This window comes from Pinus tabuliformis, chromosome Q, assembly GCF_031772625.1.
Source record: "Pinus tabuliformis cultivar Carrire ecotype Pingquan chromosome Q, CPIR1, whole genome shotgun sequence".
In the NCBI taxonomy this organism is placed as follows: domain Eukaryota; kingdom Viridiplantae; phylum Streptophyta; class Pinopsida; order Pinales; family Pinaceae; genus Pinus; species Pinus tabuliformis.
In genome coordinates this window covers 169,854,594-169,873,187 of record NC_142296.1, presented here as the reverse complement: position 1 = coordinate 169,873,187, position 18,594 = coordinate 169,854,594, and the positions used below count along the sequence as shown (strand labels likewise).

The window sequence follows — 18,594 nt, the reverse complement described above, 5'->3', positions numbered from 1 at the left end:
GCTTAAAGAGGACTCCATTTTGAGGAACGAGTGGTGTCTAGGTAGCAACTGGTTCCGGTGATGTTGGAACTTCTCAAAACATATTGATTTATGTGAAGAGGATGGTTAATAAGACCACTCATTGCAACTATTCCTCAAAAAGGGTAAAACAACCAAGTGAAAGCGTATGATCGGTTAAGTAGATAGTGACGATGGAAGGAGAAAAACCAAGGCTCATATGATGGGAAAGGATGATAGAAGGGCATTCACGAGGGTTAAAATGGAGATGGGTTCAGTTTTACACAATCTTGAACCATAGGGAACTATGCTTGGAGTCAGTTTCATATTTACACGAGCTTGAAATGAAAAACTATGCTTGGATTCAATTTCATGTTTACACAAGCTTGAAATGAAGAACTATGCTTGACATTGGTTTACATGCCACTAGCATGATGAAAGGGAGATTCTCTTTTAACTAGATGGAAGTCTCTGCGGTGAAGCATGAAGGTTATCCAACACCTTTTTGGCTTCGTCTAAATAGGTACAAAGGTGAATGTGGTGATTCCCTTCACATAACCTATAGGGAAACTTAACTTTATTGCTAGGTTCATACCCCCCAAGCTTCATTACATTCACCTAAGTAGACTACTCGTGTCTATCAGGTGGATGTAATGAAGGTTCTTTTATGAGATCAAGTGAAAGACTCGACTCGGATTTTACGAGATCTAATCAAAGACGCGAATTGGAACTTTGCTCCAAGGGAAATTTTTTCATTTTTTAATGATCTTGACACAAGACAAGGAGCTCTGCTTAGATTCCTTGTTTTATTTTTTAACGATCTTATCACAAGACAAGGAACTATCCTCATATCCTTGGTTTCATTTTTTAACGAGGTTGACACAAGACAAGGAACTACCCTCATACTCCTTGTTTCATTTTTTAACGAGGTTGAAACAAGACCGGGAACTATCCTCATATCCTTGGTTTCATTTTTTAACGAGGTTGACACAAGACAAGGAACTATCCTCATATCCTTGGTTTCCTTTTTTAACGAGCTTGACATAAGACAAGGAACTATCCTCATATTCCTTGTTTCATTTTTTAACGAGGTTGACACAAGACAAGGAAGTCTCCTCATACCCTTTGTTTCATTTTTTAATGAGGTTGACACAAGACCAGGAACTATCCTAATACTCCTTGTTTCATTTTTTAACGAGGTTGACACAAGACCAGGAACTATCCTCATATTCCTTTGTTTCATTTTTTAACGAGGTTGACACAAGACCAGGAACTATCCTCATATCCTTTGTTTCATTTTTTAACGAGGTTGACACAAGACAAGGAAATTTCCTCATTTTCCTTATTCATGACTAATAAGAGGTCATGAATTCCAGGAGGTTCTCATCAGATGGGAGAACACTAGAGTGATCTGGTTCCAATGCCCCCAGCACATAATGTACAATATCACTGAATTGATCGTGAGTTGATGTAGGCATGGAATGGGCTGCCATATAATTAACCCGTGGCAGGGATGATACCATTGGTACAAAAGGACCATTTAGGGAAGATGGTTGACTAGAATCCATATTTGGACCGGGAAATGAAAGCTAGTCAATAGTGACAATTCTACCTTCATGTGGGAAACAAATCACTCGAAAGAGTGTTGAAACAATAGCTCCCATGTCATAAACATCGTCGCACCCAAAAATTAAATTGTAATATAAAGGGCCTGGGACTACCATAACATTCAGATAAATGATTTTTCCTCCCAAAGTAATAGGCAATTGAGGAAGGATCCCTAATGGTTGACTGGTTCCTCTGTTAAAAGCCAATAGATTCTAGGTAATAGACACAAGTGGCGGTGAACCGAGCGCTTACCAAGTAGTAGAGGAAAGGATACTCATAGAAGCACCTTCATCTATAATAGTGCCAGATACAATCATATTACAAATTTGTACTATGATCTGGAAAGGCACATAAGAAGGAAGACAAAATCTTGATAGTCGATTCCAATCAAAGGAAGTGACTAGACTACTTGGAGAGGGTACCATAAGAACGGGAGAATTACCCCCTTGAGTTACGAGAATGGGAGGATTTTCCTCCTGCCTTGATGGAACAGGAGGGTCCTCCAAGCTCATTCGAATCTGAAGAAATGAAAAGAACCTATGTGGTATCATACCCATTCTCTTCAGGAAAGGTACGATTAACTAAAGGTGAAATAAGGTGAACTGTTGTTGATTTGGGTCAGGTATAGACTCATTGGATTCACATTCAGAGAGAATGGGTTTGACCGACGGTTGATTTTGGTCAATTAATTCACTACGATGAAGTAGGATGGTTATCCAACACTTTTTTGGCTTCATCTAGATAGGGACAAAGTTGAATGGGGTGAATCCCTTCACATAGCCTTTAGGGAAACTTAATTTTACCCTTATTTCCATGAACTTTGCTACCAATAGTTGATGGTGTGTCACCGGCATGATCTCCAGAAGTTGATGGCATAGGATGACGTTGACAGGAAGACCATTCTTTTAAGAATTGAGGAATACTAGAACAATTTCGAAGAAGATGGTCTCCTGTACAAAGTTTGCATGGATATCAAAATTTGTGAGGCTTGACGGACAGTTTCTCATCAGAAATTGCAGTCAAAGCAATGGTTCCTTGGTTGCCTCTTTGTTGAATTTGCTTCTTCCACTTCTTCCCTTTCTTCTTCTTCTTAGCCACCTGGTTGCTAGTACCAATACTTTCACTAGGCAAAGAGGAAGAAAGGGAGGAAGAAACAACCAAGGAAGAAGGCAAAGGGTCAACTTTAGGATCAGCTAGAGGTTGATTTTGTCCAGTTGGAGGAGTACTTGATTGCGGAGAAATCATGAAATTTTGAACCAGGGAGGTTGAAAACAACCATACTGGCAAGCCAATGGTAAGTCCCGGAAGGGACAATGTAGGCATATAAGGACCACCAATATTTCCGAAAGGAGGAAAAGGACTAGAATTCCCAACAAAAGGAATTCCTTGATCGGTGGATTCCAAATTTTTCACCATATGTCTCAACCTAAGATAAAATAAGGAGCGAGCGTGGAGGATGTTATATGTGGTCAATTAAATTTATTTTAATCAAAGTAAAATAACAAAACAAAAAAGGGATAATCTAGGAAAAAGGTTCACCAAGCAACTGTGAACTGTAGAATACCTCCCGACGAACCGAGAAGTACAGGTAGGCAATCTCCCCGAATGTTGTTTTCAGTGTGTCATAGTGTACAAGGCAGCCGAATCGGTTACCTAAGGATGGATAGTAACCTAGTGTTTTCCTCCCATATATACCCCAAACTACGTGGAGGCCCACTCTGTATTAGTGCCATCTAATGCGAAACCGCACAGTGATAGCATTCCCATATACTTTACGTATTGTAACACCACCCTATATACCCGAAGGTACATTGACGAGCTACGATATACTCATGTACGTGGAATGAGGTATCACACTCGAGGTGTATTATAGACAATTTAGCGACAACTGCTACGTTTTATGATGTCGGAACACGTCTCTAGCCTAGAACCTCTAAATGTTATTCAATAGGTGAAAATACTCCAATAGATAAATTCAAATAAATTTTAAGTTGACCTTCTTTAGAATTTTCCTTTCAAGGTTCACCATGTGATGTATGTTTGCAATTCCTGAAATGCAACTAATAGGATAAGCATTCTTCTCATTCAATTGAATAATGAAAACCTTAGCTAGTAGGGATAGAGCAATAAAATCTTTGACAAAGAGAAAAGAGCATATCTTATGCAAATTCCCTAGCTATTCCTTTCAAGCATTCACAAACTACAATATGAACAATGAAAATTTTTCTTTTCGAATCCCTTAATGTTATGATGAACAAAAAGGAAACTATGCACATACAATCAATCAATCTTTAATAAGAACAAAGACTTGACGACATTCCTCTTTTGAAGGAAAAGAAGACTTTTACGACACCTTCTTTCGAACAAAGATTAATCAACTATATTCTAACTTTGACTATGAATCAATAATGACAAACAAAATATTTAAGAAACATTAATAGATCAAGTCGAAGTAGGGCTAGAAAAGGAGACAAAAACTTGTTCTCTGAGATATGACATTCATTGATCAATCAACAAGCAAACAAACAGAGAAAACTTGGCAAAAACACATTCCACAGGTGAGAAACTGACCCTAGGAGGATCAACGCAGCCCTGAATGAGAGACAGTGCACTTCAGAGCACTCTCCCTAAGGCAAGGGTGCTCTACAATGCACTATGTCCCTCACAAGCCTACGCTTGTGATAGTGAGCCATTTCAAAACGCAATTTGACACAGTTTTGACCAAATTTTCAATGCAAAAGAGCTGAATTACAATAAACAAACACAAGTAGGGTCTGCAGGGATGTCCTAGGAGGTGGATAAGCTACTAGCAAAGATGATCTTCCCCAGCAGAGTCACCAATTTGTTTTAGAGAATTTGGTATCTACAGATAGATACTAATTCCCTATATAAGTAGCCATATCTAGAACAACAATTTAAAGAACTTTAGCCTTTTCCTATAAGAAATAGATAAGACAAAGAAGATGAGAAGACCTACTTATAGTTACCCTTTCCTCTTCTCTCCTTTGTATCGATCCTTTCACTCCTTCCCGTACTTAACACTCTTGAGAAGTACCTGTAAACACAAACAAAAGAAAAAGAACCGATCAAAGCAAAAGATCTATTGAATACAAGTAAATGGAATCAGATTCATTTCACACATATAAGCATCCAAAGACAATACAAACATATGGGAGAAAGGTTCAAATACTTTATTCAATAGAAGCAAGAATTACAACCATTATGTCTGATTCAAATTCATTCCTCTAGCTTGGATCCCATACAAATTACGTCAAAAGCATGAAAAACTTGTAGCATTACAATACTTGCTTCAAAGCCATTTCTCATAGTAACATTATCTCCTTACAATTCAACATATTCCAGCCCATGATCACTTAGATGAGGGGTCAATTTATAGGGAGATGAAGGAGGTTTTTTCATAAATGGTGGTATTGAATTGCCTTCCATACTTAGAATTAGTTCCATGGAGGAAGGGATGAGAGGATAGGATGCATCTTAACTCATTCCGCATCCATTTTCGAGCTCATAGGAGTTGATAAGTGAGGGAACCTTCTAGATGACTCCAAAAGATCAGAATATTCCCCAAACCCTATGTGAATTTCACTCAAACTCGCCAAACCCGAGTGAAAGGAAGCCTAAGTGCTCTATAGAGCACCCTAGCATGGACTTAACTACTCTGCAGCGCACCCTTACATGGGCCTACCTATGCTAGTCCCTCTAGAGGCCATTTTTGGATGTCTTCATGTCATGAAACTATCTGGGAAGGAGGCATAAAAAGGGGTGACTTGTTAAGGGCATGTAACAACTGGAATTAGGGTTTGATGAGCCCTAAAATACTGATCTGTATGATGGGAGTGATGTGCCCAAATGGATCTGTAACAATATCCATAAATTCATACATTCACTATTAGTGTACATGGAGACAGAATTCCTAGAGCATCAATACCATTCAAATAAGCTTTAACTTTTGGTATACCAGATCTGGCAACCGCTGGAGCAATATAAGCACAAAGTATTGTTGCAAATATAACTAGAGTAAAATTAGATGCTACATATACTCCAAATGATAATTCATACCTGCATTAAAACATTGCAACTTTGTTAATTCATTATGAGCCACTCTTAAGCTTAAGCAACTTTTAGTTGGGTTTAATTCATCTTACTAGAAACAAGTACGTTTAACTAAAATTTGGTATAGAAAATATAGAAACAGTGAAACAAGACTATGGAAGAAAGTAAAAAAGGAGTCAAGACACATAATGCAATAAGCATGCATGTTATTCATGTAGATTTGTACCTTTTATGTCCCAACAAGTCCAGTTAGAAGCCAATAAGTCTAGTTAGAAGGCTAATTAAAAATGCCAAAGTCAATTTCAGAATGATGTACTGAAATATTTGAATCCGTGTGCAGCTACGCCAATCATGTTTGAAGAGATAATTTTCAATAATCCTGGATGATAAAAATAGGAAACCACCACCATCTTCAAGAATAATGGAAAAATGTATATGCTTGAGAAGTTAAACATTCAGTTTAGGCCTTGGGTACATCCACCACTAATATTGATTTTATATTATCAAGCAGGATGAATATCAAGCACTCTGTGGTGTTCATCACCCTTAGATTGAAGTAACGAATAAAATTTTCAACAATTAGATAACATGAGATAGCTCATATAACACGATTTCCACCATATTTAGCCACAACCCTAAGCTTTGGTGTGAATCTAAATCTGGGTACATCAACATTGGCATTAGGGTATGTCTATAAATCCAAGGGCAGAGGGTAGAGGGACTAGATCTGTAGTTCAAGATGGACAATGAATCTGAAAACATTAAAGAAAAATCATAAATGGTAGTATATCATGGTAGATCCGAGTAATTGAGGTTGGCTTCAAAGTTCAAACCCATAGAAATTCAACAAGGTGCCATGGTAGACCCGAGCAATTGAGGTTGGCTTCAAACCCATCGAAAGTTCGTAGGGTGCTTTCCATTTTTCTTTTGGCTAACTATCAACTAACAATGCATTCAGTATGAGTTTGTACGTAATTTCCAAATAGAAATGGGTGTTTAAGGTGTACATTGTAGCCTAAGATGATTGCAAGATCTGAACCACACCAATGAACTAATGGAGAAACATGGAATGATCTATCATTTTCTGGCAAGCAAGTTTGGGATAATTTTCTATTTTCATCTATGAGCAAAAGTAAGAGAGTTGAATATATGAATGCATTGCTCAAATCTTCATGTTTGATCCTTAAATCTTGTGAAATTTTAACTCATGACTGTTATTTTAGAATTGCTTCCTTTATCCACATCCAAGTGGAACAAATGTGTTGGGGGTTGAGGGGTGTTGGGAATTCAAGTCAAGACATGGAAACCCAAATGTAAACCATGACAAAGTTTGAATTCTGCAGGTTCTAGAATTGGAATAGAATGTGTTGGAACATAATCTAGAATCAGTGCATGTGATTACTTGAGGACCAAACTCATGAACTGAATGCCAATTGCTAGAACATGGGATTTTGATTGGCTATTCTCTTGCCATATGGCCATGGGGGAACCAACTTTATGCCAAATACCATCAAAGAAATATCAAAATGAAATATATTTCAAAACATAAATCATGTGATTTTTCACTCAAGATGTATGAGGCCATGGTCAGACGATCAACATAGAAATGAAAATTCATAGACAACAACCACATATTCAGACTTAGAAGTTAGAGGGAGACATACTCGTAGTCCAAGCTCTCGATACGACAAATGTTTGAACCCACAATGGCTAGTTGCGAGGTCACATTGGAAATGGATGGACTGATCGTTTTCTTCTGCTACTTCGACTTCACTAATAATGATTCACATATTCCAAACTCTGAAAGGGGATGTTCATTAGGCTCAAGCTCACAACTTGAATATTTTACTTCTCCTTCCCTTCTCACTTCTCTATTTATTTAACACAATCATTAATAGGTGAGGAGAAAATAAGATGTGGTCATTTGGGGTGGGAGACTGGGATCACATCAAATAATGAATGGGTGATAGATAGAGTGACCAGAAGGAGAAATGATTAGTATTTTATGGCTCCCTATGTGCATTGATTCAATAATTGATATTGCTACCCTATTGGTTGTTGGTGTTGGAATGGGTATTTTTTACAACTGATTCCGCTGATCTGTGACAACTGATTGATTGGTTACTCTGGGTTTTGGTATTTCTCACCATTAACACAGGAAGAAGAGTATTATCAAGTAAATGAAAGTATAATTAATTTTTACAGGATTCATAATTAGTCATGATACTATGCATTTAGATTCTAAGCGTGCATTTATATTTTGTGTTCAGAGCTCCCACCAGATTGTTAGTGTCTCCTAAGGCCCTCCTATTATTGTTGTTGGCTTACAATTCCCTCTATTTGGGAGCCTCCATTGCAGTAGTTGCAATTTTTCATCCATGCCATTTACAGAACATGGCCCAAAAAACCTTATCTAGTAGGACTTGGAAGTTTTCAAGATACACATTTACCCTTGGCTTGCAATTCCTTCTAGTTGGGAGTATCCATTGCAGGACTTGCAATTTTTCATCCATATAATTTCGAGAACATGTCCCAGAAAACCTAATCTAGCCCTTCAAAGTCCTAGAAGTTTTTAAGATACACATTTACCCTTTGTTGTCATAACTGGCTTGGTAACATTGTGCCCGTTTTTAATTTAGTGGCAGGGTTGTTCCTTCACTCAAAAGAACACAACACAAAATCATAAACATAATAATGTCATTCTGTCACCTTACCCTGGATTGAACTAAGAGTTGAAAGAAAATTATCCTTACCTTGCAAAAACATGATTGTTTTGGGGTTGTTGGAATTTGGTAGTCCGGTTTGCTTCAACAGTTCTTCAATGCAACAAAAGTAGGGTTACCCTCGTCTCCATGATACCATAAATTTTCCCAAAACACATCTCACCATGTGAGACTGCTTACAAAATGAAAATCACGGAGTTATTTAATGAGATCACATTCAAAATAATCACACATATAATGTAAAACAGACTACATCTAGGTCTTTAACAACCAGAAAATTTGGTCCTCTAATAATAGTATCTCTAACTCATTTCCTATTTACAGAAATCTAGCTAAATATCATTAGACACAGAGTGTAGATTTTTACTATAGATTCAACAGCTTACATGATTTTCTAAAACACAAGACAAGAATCTATTCTACTCTTCTTAGTGGAAACCAAAAATTGATCGATGAAAACAATAAGGAGAAAATGAAAGAATATCAATCACACATAACACAATATTTCTCTGGGGAAAGAAACTGCTAAAAACCCCGACTATCTATATTGCATTAACCAGAAGATCTGAGAAAAAAATACAATGATTGTTCATCCTAGAGAATTCCTTCACTAGTACAATCTAAATATCCACTTCACAGACCAGATCAAGCCAACACTTAGCCAATTCTATTGCCTACGAAGCCCCTACGTCCTTGCGCAATTCCTAAGAGGATCATCCCATATTTAATTGGGAAATACACTCTCCATAATTATGCAATCCAAACATAGGTCCTCAACTGATTGCATGCACCATCTGCACAACTCAGAAATTTATAGAACTGATAGTACATTGTCCCTGAACACTGTCGCTGCCCAATATGCATCAGTGAAGCCTTGAAGCTTCACTCCCTTTTTCCATTTGTATCATAAACCATATTGAGTAGTGCCTTTGAGGTATATCAACACATGCTTGGTTTCCTTCCAATACAGTTTGGTCGGCTTCACCATCACTTGACTAAGTTGTTTTACTGCATAGCACATGTCCGGTCGTGTGTGGGTCGCGTGTTCACCAAATACATGAGTGAACCCACAAGCTACCTGTAAATAGTAGCTTCCACTATTTCACTGGAAGTAGCATCCTCCTTCCTCTAGTTACCTACTAGAGGAGTCTCCATGGGTTTACTTCTCTCCATGTGGAACCTTTTCAGTATCTCGATGGCATACTTTCCTTGAGAGACCAAAATTTCCTCATCACCTTGCCATGCTTGCATGCCCATAAAGTAGTGCATGAGCCCCAAGTTCTTCATTTCAAACTCTCTTGCAAGATCCTCTTTGCAAGACTTGATCAGCTTATCATCACATATTAGAATCAAATCATCGACATATAAAATAATAATCAACAATTTACCTTCAACCACAATATGGTAAAGGTTAGCATCTACTTCAGTTTTGGTGAAGACCAACCTAGTAAAGTGGTTATCGATATTGGTGTACAAAGCACGGGGTGCTTGCTTCAGCCCATACAACGCTTGCTTGAGTCGGCACACATGTGACTCTTGGTCAAAGGTCTCAAAACCTTTAGGTTGCTCAATATACACCTCTTCCTCAAACATGCCATTAATGAAGGTTTTCTTTACATCCATTTGATGTATCTTCCATCCCATCTACGTTGATAGTGCCAAAATGGATCTAATTGATGAGTACCTTGCAACAGGAGAAAAGGTATCATAATAATCAATCCCCTCTACCTGAGAAAAACCTCGGGCCACAAACTTGGCCTTGTGTTTCTCCACACTAGCATCTGTTGTTGCCTTTACCTTGTAAATCCATTGGGAACTCACCACTGACTTGTCTGCCGGTCTTGGGATCACATCCCAAACATTGTTCCTGACAATGGAGTCATACTCCTCAACCATGGAATCAACCTAAACTGGTTGTTGCATTGCCTCCTCAAAAGAAGATCTCTGTGTCTCAACACATCTACTCATAAGAGCCATGTATCTAGTGTACCTCTCTGGTGACCTCCTCTTCCTGCACTGTGATGTGGGTGCTCCCACATTCTCTCTAGAATCATTTAATAACCTGTCAACCTCTCTGGTGCGCTTTCTCCTATCTCTGGAAGACTTTGCACGAGTGGGTGTCTCCACTCCTTGATCCTCGACATGTGGCTACTCCACTGCAATCTAAGGTTCCTCCTTAGGAGCTAAAATATCATCAACCACATGTAGCTAAAACTCCCTCTCAAGGGAACATCTCATTTCCTTCTCTTCATCAAATTTTACATCCCTGTGAACCAATGACATCTTGTGTTTTGGCAGGTACACCTGATAGTTGTGAGGTGTATCAGTGTACCCAAAAAATATCCCCAACTTTGTTTTCAGCTCAAGCTTCTTCTGTGCATCTTTGGTTACATGGAAGTAGACTGATGAACCAAAAGTCCTAAAGTGACCCACATTTGGTCTCTTCCTTGAAAAATCCTCTTCCGGTGTAGTCATCCCAAGAATTCGATAAGGGTTTTTGTTCTGCAAATAAACAATTGTGTTGCATGCCTTGGCCCACAAGTGTAGTGGTAGGCCCTGATCATGCAACATCGCTCGTGTTGCCCCTAATATGCTTCTATTTTTCCTTTCATCTAGCCCATTCTGCTATGGGTTATGAGGTGCTATCAACTCTCGTCAAATGCCTTCTACCACACAGAAGTTTTTAAACTCATTCGACATATAATCTCCACTGTTATGACTATTGAGATATTTAACCTTCCTACTAGTATCTTTCTCGACCAATGCTTTAAATTCACAAAACTTTGCAAAAGTCTGATCTTTCTTCTGCATGAAGAAGATCCAACATTTACAAGAAAAATCATCAACAAATATGACATAATACCTGTGGTTGGATGTGCATGCTGTCAAGAACGGTCCACACACATCTGAATGGACTCGATCAAGGATTTCCTATGCTTGACTGTCTTTGTCGTGAAAGTAAGATTTCGTGTATTTTTCCAAATTACACCCTTTGCATGTGTCGACTTTCTCTAGTGTACCTTTAAGAATACTAGTAGAATTTTTCTACATGATTTTCAAAGCACCATGATGCAAGTGACCCAACTGCCTGTGCGATAACTCACCGATGTCTTGGCTTTGCACATTCTCTTCTTTTGTGCTCAAGGAAACACAATATTCTACCTCCAACTTGTAGAGATTCTTCACCCGAGCCCCTATCCTCTTTACCTATCCCGTGGCTATGTGACGAAGGAACACCTTTCCTTTACTAAAGATCACATCATAGCCTTTATCCTCCAACATGGCAACAAATACCAATTTCTTCTTCAAACCAGGAACATACATAACATCTCACAAAGCGAGGGGAGAACCTGACTCCCTCTGAAATGTAATTGTACCAAGCCCGGTAGCACTATACCTCCCGTCATCACCTATCTCGATATGAATTTGGAGATCCTTCTCCTCCAAGTTACTAAACAACTCCTTGTTACCAGTCATGTGGAAAGAAGCTCCATTGTCTAGGTACCATACACTACTCACCATCGATGACACCATACATCTGATGAGGGTAAAGTCCAGTTCGAATTGTGAGGCAAGAGCCTCACTTGCCTCTCCTCCTGAGGGCTTCTTACTGACCTTCTTGAGTGGACACTTTGTGGGAAAATGTCCTAGTTCGTGCAATGAAATCACTTGATGTTCGACATGTCCTTCTTGCCTCCATGACAAGAATCTGATTTGCAATGGGATGCCTTCCCTTTCCCTTTCTTTGCCTTACCCACTAAGGCACAATTTTTCTCATCATCAGTCTTTGATGAGGATCCATCCTGGTATTCCTTCAAATATCTTCCTATACCAAATCCTACCATAGTCGTTCCTAATCTCGTAGCTTCTCCCTCACATTGACAAAGTCAAGATAAATGTGCCAACTCTTGGGATGTCCTAGAAGAGCTAGGCTCAACATATTGTCCTAAGCAATAGTAATCCCGACACTTCCAATCTCATCCCGACAATGAGTGAACTTGGTCAAGTACTTCGGAGTAGAGTCGCCCTTCTCCATCTTGTTCTTTATGAGTTTGTCCTTCAATGCCAATTTCCTATGGTCACTGCTATTTTGAAACAGGTCCATCAATGCCTTCCACATTGAGTATGGAGTATCCTTTCCATGGAGACTCGAGACAATGTGGTCTTTAACTCATTCTAGGATAATCCTTCTTGCTTTTTCCACACACTTTCTCCATTCAACCAAACATTTAGCATCCGATGTTGGAGGCTTAGGAATGTCATGATTTATAAATTCCTTGAGGCCATTGTCTTCCAGCACTGCCTCCATCATGTCCTTCCAAGATATGTAATGCAAGCTACCCTCCACGGCATACTCAAGTCATAACCCATAGAAAAACATATTACTACCGTGAGGTATGAACTTGCAAATTTGATTTTTACCTGCACACCATGTTAGTGTTGGTATCTTCATCCCTCCATCAGTGATCAAATTCTCTTGTTGCATTGCATGTTAGGTGTCTCATCTGATCAGCCGCATTCCATTAGGATCATGGATCATCTGATGGTAGTGGCATATTATACATTTTCCCTCATGTACTTCACCTACTGGCCCATTTTCATACATCTAGATCATCTGTAGTCATCTTCTGTCTTTAAATTTGCAAAAGTCACTTTTAGGGTTTTAGGTCTCATTAGGTCTAGGGTTTCATCAATAAGGTCTTGAAAACGCTCAATAATGGTCAGCAGATGCATGAGGAGGTCAAATAAAGTCTCAGCAACAATAATTTCAATGATCACATGCTCAGTGATTGATTTTTCCTCAAAACAAACAGAGTTTTTTATGTTTCATGTACTAAATTTCATGTAATTTCATTTTCTCTATATGTAATAATTTCAAAGGTAGTCCTGTTCACCTTGCCAAACCTCTGCAACTTCAGTTCCTACAAAAGAAACAAAATGGCAAAGCATTTAGTCCATCAAAGGCAAAAAGTAAAGTAAACTGCCCAAAATAGAGTTTCAAAAACCAAGTGAAAATTAAACATTAAGAAAGTGGGTTTTCTTAAGTAAAAAATTAAAGTCATTGCCATATAAAGTGTTTTCATGAAAAAGAATGCTCATTTGTGTCGACAAGTGAAGGAGAGCAATTGCATTTCCATCTTCAAAGCCAAGAGATCGATTTTCCATTCAAAATAGGGGAAATTGCAGGTGCGACGCACTTGGGTTAGAGTGCGGTGCACCTGTGAGGTGGCGCGACACACCAATCTACATGCCCGAACTTCACACGCAGCTTCCTCCAAACTCTCAAAATCACTAATTCCTCATTATTCAAGTGAGTTGATACTTCAATATGCCTAATGCATGAGTTTTATTCAGTTTTCTTAGTGATTTAATAGGGAAATATTGAAACCCTAGCTCCTTGAACTAGTTGTTAAAAACACATTGCCTAGGGTTTGAAAATTATTGTTTTTGCTGCCAAAATCCACCTTTCACTCCCTCACTCTCTCATTCCATTTTCTCCCTCCCTTTTCATTCATATTTACCTATTCCATATTCTCCATATCCCTAAAACCACTAACCCTAATCCTTAATCTCATTACCCTAAACCCTAAATATCATTCCATAAACCCTTTCATTTCCCAAAACCCCTACCGGCAGCATCCCCAATCCCTCATACACAGTCCCCCCACAGTTCCTCATCAATTCATATCTTTGGCAGTAAATTCTTATTGTCCCTCTAAAATCTCTTCATACTCATCTAAGAAAACTCAAGCATTGGCAAACATGGAGTCATATTCTTCCTATGACAGAAATGAGGAAATAGTCAGTGACTCTTCTAGAGAAATTCATGGACCAAAGAGACCTCACAAGAGTGGAAAACATAACCGGGAGGAGTCTACTTCACTTGCTGAGTTGTTGGCATGTCCTCTTGTTGTCACATGCTTCCAACATCAATCTTGTTACCAATTTTGTGAGATGGTGGAAAGATTCAAATACCATCATGAGCTTGCCAGATTGTTTGTACTCCATCTTCACAATGGCCAAATCAATTTGGTAGGTGTGACATTCACCTTGACACCTGAGACTATATCTCAAGCAACTGGTATTCCAAATGTAGGTGAGAAATGGAATAAGGGATAGCTGGTAGACATAGATCATTATAAGCCTTATATCAAGGCTAGTTTTCAGAGACAAGTCAGTAGGGTCTTCCCTTTCTTGTACCTATAGGACACATATGCTCCCCTGATGAAACTCATAATCAAATATTTCAGCTGTGAGGGAAGATTTTCTTGTCTGTACACCTATCATATTAGATTGTTGATGCACTTTACTAGGGTGAGGATAATGAACCTCCCCTATTTCATATGGCGGAATATTGAGAAGATGACCACATTGGTTCAAAGGAAGCCACCTCATCAGTAGTATAACAACATCTATCGCTTTGCACTAATCAAAATTGTGGTTTTGCATTAGCATAGTTTACTGAATGTTTCATGGGAGGATTTCGTTTCACATGAGGTCTTCACAGGTCAACAAGTGCCCCCACTAGTTTTTCATGAGGTAGGAGATCCTTCACATCAGCAAGAGGTGCATGAGACACAAACCACCAGTGTTCCAGTGTTTGTCACATACCAAAAGGGCACTAAGAGATTGTTTGCAACAACAAAACGAGTACTATCTCCACCTAGGGTGGAAGGTGTCTCATTTCCTTCAACAACAAAGCAAGTAAAAGACAAGGGTAAGCAGCCATTACATAATGAGGGGCCTTCAGAAGGTCAGGAGAGAGATTTCATTGTCATTCAGGATGATGACACTGATTTGGGCTCCCAAAGCTCAAAGCTCAAGGAGATCATTCAGGAGCAGCAAGATGACATTCATAATTTGTCTCTCAACTTGGAAAGAGCCAAGTGGATAATCAACTATCTGGAGCAGAGGAACAAATAGTTAAAAGATCAGCAAACCATCATGGAGCTCCAAAACATAAGAGAAAATCGGAAAGCTGCCAAGAGGAGGAAAGTCAAGTTGACACCACTTGAACAATAAATTGAAGCTGATCGTGAAACTTGGCTTGAGAGGGAAAATATGCACTTGGAAAAGATGTTAGAGAAGGCCAATAGAGAGAAAACGATGCTGAGGCACATGGCCTACAGCTACTTAGCGAGAAACAAGGTATGCAAAGCAAGAATCAGTATTTTAAAGGCCAAGTTGAAGAAAGAATTAAGGAAGAGAAAAGAGGAAGATAGACTCCAGATCTTGGTTGAGGCTACCTTAGCTGAACACAGTGCTTGATGAAATACACCCAATGCAAATTTCAAGAAATTTTGGAAACTTTTTGCAAATTGTGAATTTTTGGCCTAAAAAACAGGTTTTTCTACCTGGCGCCCGCTTTTGCTAGGGACCTCCTTTTGAGGAAAACTCATCATTTTTGGATTCCTCATGAAAAAATAGGAATTCCCTCACATGGCCAAGAAATTTTGACATGTTTTGAGCTTCCAAAAAGGTCAAAAACACCTCAAAAATGACATTTCTGCCATTTTTTGGCCACACAGGAAGCAGTGTTGGGAGAACACCTTTTTGGAGGGGCAAATGGAGACCAAATTCAGAAATTCCACTTGTTCTATAAAGTAGATAGGTAGAACTTTCCAAAAATCCCACTTGGAACAAATGTTCTGCATAGGAAGGCCTCCAAAATTAGCTCCAAAGTAGTGCGGCGCACAAGGACAAGAGCGCGGCGCACAGGATGACATTTTCTCATTTTGGCCAAAAAACACTATTTTCGCCTAGTTTTTCCTCAGTTTGACTTTTCTCTTTCTAATAGTCAAACTCATGATGTAATTTGATGTGACTTGATGTATTTTTATGTAGATATGTTAAATTTTGACTCATAGAGGTAGATTCATCATGAAAAGGTAGTTCGCAATTGAATGAATCAGTTTCCTAGTTTTTAGAGTCAAGTTGTTCCACTGCCCACTTTTTAGTTCTTAGTTTAGATTTTGTTGGAACAACTCCTAAACTTATGAACTAGACCCCTAACGGCTAGGATGAGTTTTTTGTTTCCTATATCTTGTAGTTTTTTAGTCATTGGCAAAGGTTGGACTCTTGTGAAAGCTTCTGAGCAGCATTGTACTTTCTTTTTAGCATTTTGGCAAAGGAATACACCAGGGTTTGCAGCACTTTATGGGATTCTTGTGGAAAATTGATTTGGTATTGTGTTTCCTTCTATAATTGCAAGTTTACATGTGTTTTATGTGTGCCATTATCTCTCTCTGTTCATCTCAACTAAATGAAACAAGGATATATGTAGAATTCATTGAGTTGCAGTGCTCTACCTAGGGTTTTGTTTGGTTATTTATGTTTTTAGCTGTTTGAAGAGGATCCCTGAGATTTTCATGCCCTCTCCAACTCCTCATCAATCTAAAAGCTCTCCAACTCACTCAATTTTAAGTGCTAGACCATTTTCCTACCTCGCCCCATAGAGATCTCTGCAAAACTGTGTCTAATCCCCAGACACAAATCTGCCTTTCACTTTTGAGCCAACAAAACATCATCAAATTCAATCAAACTTCTATGAGCACATACCTAGCCTAAAATTAGTCATTACATCAGTCATCTCAAGCTTTATTGATCAAATTTTCCTGAGATTGATAAGGAGAGAGCCCTCTCCCGACCTGGTAGGGCTAGCTACTAGGTTAAGCGTGGTATGATGTTACCCTAGATTCTGCCTTTCTCAGCCTGAGGTAGATTTAGGCCCTAACATAGTGGCAAGCATAATGGGGAAGATTATTTGTTTGTTACTGTTCTTTGTTTTATAAACTACAGATGGAGCCTAAAGTTATTCTAGGTAGCCTTCAAACTGCACATTGCTTTGCGAGTGCATAAGTAGATAAAAGCTACTTCAGTCAATCTCCATCTAGTCTTATAAATTGAACATCTAACTTGCAAATTGCCCCAGTACATCAGATAATTCTAGACTTTTGGATGATGAGTTTAGAATTTGATAGGTTGAACAAGTTGATGTCCATTTGATTTTTGGGAATAATTCAACACACTAGCTTCCAGAAGATACACCAAAGCAAATCATAATCCTGATCCACCTCCTATGTATGAAAACCCAAATCTTATTCCGAGAATTCTTCGCCAAGAAAGTTATGTGATTCCTATGTTTAGATCTCATTCATGCCCAGTTGTTTTTGAATATCTTGAAGATCTTGAGTTTGACGAACATTTTCATTTATCCTTGTTTGAAACGAAGTCTGAAAGTGCTGTTGGTTATATTGTACTGAATCCAGAGTTTATCAAAGATATTGAAACTGAAAAGGCCAATAGATCAATTGACGATTATATCTTGAATCTTAAAACTTCCATTGTGGCTACAAACATTCCCAAGTTCTTAGAGTTCGCATCTGCAACTCTTGGGTCATCTGCTATTTCATCTAGTTCAGAAATTCCTACTGAAACTCCTTTCATTCCCACCATCCCTGTGCAACTTTCCATCTCTGATCAGAAATCTGCAGTGCTTTCACCTCCATCCACTCCTTCTACACCTCAAACATCAAAAGTTTCTTCACCCCCTTCAGCACCTCATACACCTCACACATCAGCTGCTCCAACTCCTCCTACATCCCCAAGACCAGTCGTAAATCTGCCTCGAGCAATGGCTGCTAGATATGCACCTCTCGTTCTGCCCCAAAATTTGGATGCCATGCCCGCCAATTATCAAAGCAAAATTCCATTGTTTGATGGTACCCCTCAAGGTATCACAGCTCAACAACATGTGGATCGAATGGGTGATTTCTTTTATCTCCACAAGATCGATGCAGAGAATGTAACAATGAGATTGTTTGTGCAAACTTTTGCAGGTGAGGTCAGAAAGTGGTTTAGAGCATTGTCGGCTAGAAAAATCAATTCATTGGTAGCACTTCAAAGACAATTTTTGGATCGCTGGGAGGTAAAGAAGAATCCTCTTCAAATTCTTTCTGAATATGAGAATATTAAGAGGAATGTTGGTGAGACTGTTCAAGATTATTGTATTAGATTCAATTCTGTTTACAATGCAATTCATGTTGATATAAAGCCACCTATGGGGCTGGATTTGATTAAGTTTCCTGATGGTTTTGATCCTGATATGGCCTATCAATTGAGAGAAAGAGATCCAGTCACTTTAGAAGACATGCATAAAATTGCAGTCAGCGTTGAAGAAAATCTGCTTGCCAAG

General features: G+C 38.8%; 1 pseudogene; it reads right to left on the bottom strand.

The window, feature by feature from the left end:
- LOC149218774 (chloride channel protein CLC-c-like) overlaps positions 1-17,855 on the bottom strand; it is an 85,469-nt pseudogene extending 67,614 nt beyond the window's left edge.
- Between the last annotated feature and the right edge of the window lie 739 nt (positions 17,856-18,594).